The sequence below is a fragment of the Lactuca saligna genome, chromosome 4, assembly GCF_052625555.1.
Source record: "Lactuca saligna cultivar CGN05327 chromosome 4, ASM5262555v1, whole genome shotgun sequence".
Classification (NCBI taxonomy): Eukaryota; Viridiplantae; Streptophyta; class Magnoliopsida; order Asterales; family Asteraceae; genus Lactuca; species Lactuca saligna.
In genome coordinates, this window is record NC_136420.1 from 19,490,630 (window position 1) to 19,494,106 (window position 3,477).

A 3,477-nucleotide genomic window follows, 5' to 3' on the forward strand; every position below is an offset into this window, starting at 1 on the left:
TATTAACATAAGAATGGGTTTAAGATCATACCTTTGATTGTTATGTAGCAATAACAATCCCAAATCTCCTTTTAATGACTTTGGAATGCTTAGAGTCACAAGTGCCACTCCTCTAATGGCTTACAAACACCAAGAGCAAATGGAGAAGGTATAAAGAGAGAGGAGAGAGGTTAGAATTCGTCCTTAGGACTCCTTGGGAACAAGTACACGAATTCTAAGGCCTTAGGGTCTTTATATAGGTGTAGAGATAGGGTTTTAGTCATTATCCTTATCTAGTTGCTTATCCACAAAGCAACCATAAGATAAGCCTTGAAAACCCTTATCCTTTATCCTTTGGATGATTTCAAGGATCCTTATCTCCTTGAATTCGTTCAACCCATATTTAGGATAACCATTACCATATTTTGTAACTATCACATAATTACAATTCAGCCCCTCTAGTTTAATTAATTACACTTGATCACAAAATTAATTCCTAATTAATTATTGAACAATATTAATTAAGCAAATATGATTTATCCTTTAATATATTATTCTTATAACATATTAATAAATCATAATAACCTCTCTCTCTTTATTTATTTCTCCAATCAAGTTGCTTTGGTGAAGGCAACCCAAAAGGACCATGCACCATCGGGTCAAGTACATACCAAAATAGTTATGGACTTAGACACTAATCCAACACTTATGACCAAAACCCATCAGCAGTTTCCGAACTTCGGTCCGATGCAGTTTTCGGATTTCGGTTCGATGCAGTTTCCGGATTTAGGTCCGATGCAGTGGGTAAGGCCCAGTATGTGTTTTATGTGGTTTATACGGTATGTGGTAGTTTGGGGGAGCTTATTAAGCTTCGTGGTTACAGTTTCAATTTTGGTTTTAGGTACTTCCGCTAGCAAGGGGAAGAGCTCGGGTTGATGGCATGGCACACACCACAATTGCAGTTTTATCCTGGAAGCATGGTTGCAGAAATCTGGATTAATCGTGGATTAATCGCTTGGCGTTCTCCAACCATCGAGGATTAGGGCATTAATCGAAATTTGGGATTAATCGGGTTTGGCGAGATTAATCGGCCTTGGCGGGATTAATCGGTCAACAAAAGTCAAAAAGGCCGAAAAAAGTCAAAAAAAAGTCAAAAAAGTTTGAAAAAATTCAAAAAACCAACTTTTTTTTTTACTCCAAAATTTTCAAATTTTCAAAATTTCAAATATTATACCATAATGTTCATATTTTCGTATTTCCAAATTACAATTTTTCTTATTTTCTAATTTTGAAGTACTTGTTTTTCTTAAGATATATTAATATTTAATTAATTTTAATATTTTTATTAATAATCTATGGTCTCCGATTAATCCTCGATTAATCCCCGCCAATACCGATTAATCCCTTAACACCAGTCGACCGTCGAGCTACCGTCAAGCGATTTTTACAACCATGCCTGGGAGTTTTATTTTGATATGATATTGACTTCAGTTTTGAATTGATACATTTACCATGGCATTTTGATACATACGATTCATGGTTTTATTATATAACATTTGATGTTGTGGTTTATAGTAATATTAAAACAAAAATTTTTGGGTGGTATTTTTTGGAGGTTACAACTTTTTAGCCTGGCCTACTGTTGTCTGTGCATGCTCAGGCTTCCGCTTAGTGTGGAAGTCTAACTCCATCTCCCGCTCACAAGCCTTCTCCACCATCTCATTCAGGATTTTGCACCCTGTGAAGCTCACAAACTCGCAGATATCATCCCTCAACATGGAATGATACCGTGTCCTCCTCATGTCCTCATCGGTAGCATACTATGGGATCAACAAAGCTCATTCCCGAAACTTGGCGGTGATTTCCGCCACAGTCTCGGTGGTCTATTAAAGGTCATGAAACTCCCTCACAAGCCTTTGCACCTCAATGGCCAATGCAAACTCCAAGTAAAAAATCGCCGAACAAACTAGGCCCATGTCATCTCAACCACACTGGCTGCTCCCATCTGGCTAGTAACCTCACCCCACCAATCTCGGGCCCTGTCTCTCAGCATACAAGAAGCAAATACCACCTTTTCCACATGCGGGAAAGAACTCGTGTGTTGGGCATTCTCGATATCCTCCACCCATCTTCAACAAACAATGGGGTCCCTAACCCCATAAAACTCCAGTGCTCCGCACGCCTTGAACTCCCGGATGAGGGAGTTCAGGCCCCAGCCTGGCCTGCAGCGATCTCAGCTCTGAATTCCCTGAGCCTCTCCTCCATAATTTCCATCATACCCTCCTTGACCATCCCAAAGATGACTGGGTAACATCAAGGATGCCTCTCGTGACCTCGGATGCAATAAGCTCGCGCAGCCTCTCATCAATGACATTGGTAGTGTCGCCTGATCCTGCCTCGGATCCAGATCCCGATCCTGATCCCCCTGCTCCAAATCGTGTCACCACCATGCTGAACTGAAATGTCATAAATCATAACGATCATGATTTCCATATAAGGGATCTTCCCATGTCGGTCCTCCTTGAAGTCATCTAATCTAACATTGGTTCGGGTACAGGTCATGTGCTTCCAGTAGTACGGGTCCAATACTACCTTCCACACCTACCTGTAGCTTTCCCAATACTCTACCTGATAACTCCAATTCATCCCAAAATAAGATAAATCCCACAGACTACCGCATACATCAAATCCCAAGCTGTCTTAAGATTTTCTCTACTCACATCAATCATACCGATCATAACAGGTTGCCTTTATGCATGCAAATTATACACAGAAAAGGATCAAATAGACTTTCGAATAAAAGATTCTACTTTATGACCACAACAGAACGAGGAACAGGAAATAAGGCCAAATCAATCAGTATGAGGCTATAAGATCCTAACCGTATACAATATTAAAAGCATACACATAGAAATTTCCATATGATTAACAAAGCTCAAACATCAGTATAACATGGTTAAAATATAGGGGAACTACTTACTTGGCTTGGCTGATCACGCACGTTGCACTATCATCTTTTCCTTCCTTTAAATCCTTTTCATTTTATTTTTGAAAACAATTTTACCATTCCTTAGTTTGAGTCCCGGTACACCCAAGAGTGTACCCGAATCCCTCAAACCAAGGATCTGATACCAACTTGTAATGACCCAATTTTCAAAAGATTTTTTTTTAATTAATCAAACACATTTCCTAAAACAATTGTTTTCAAATCCACATTCATTACAACTTTATTTAAAAACATCAGAGCGTCCTGTAAAATGTCGGTGAGAGAGTGCATGCCACGCCATCAAGCCTTACCCTTGCCCTTGGGCTCAGATGTACCTGAAACAAATCCACAAATTGTAAGCTAATGTTTAGTGAATCAACCAGAGCATACCCCACACACAAGCCACATAACACACATCATATTATCTATAAAAACTATCTCTACCACATAACATATCATATTGCCATAGAGATATCTCTACCATATAACATATCATATTAGCCATAAAGCTA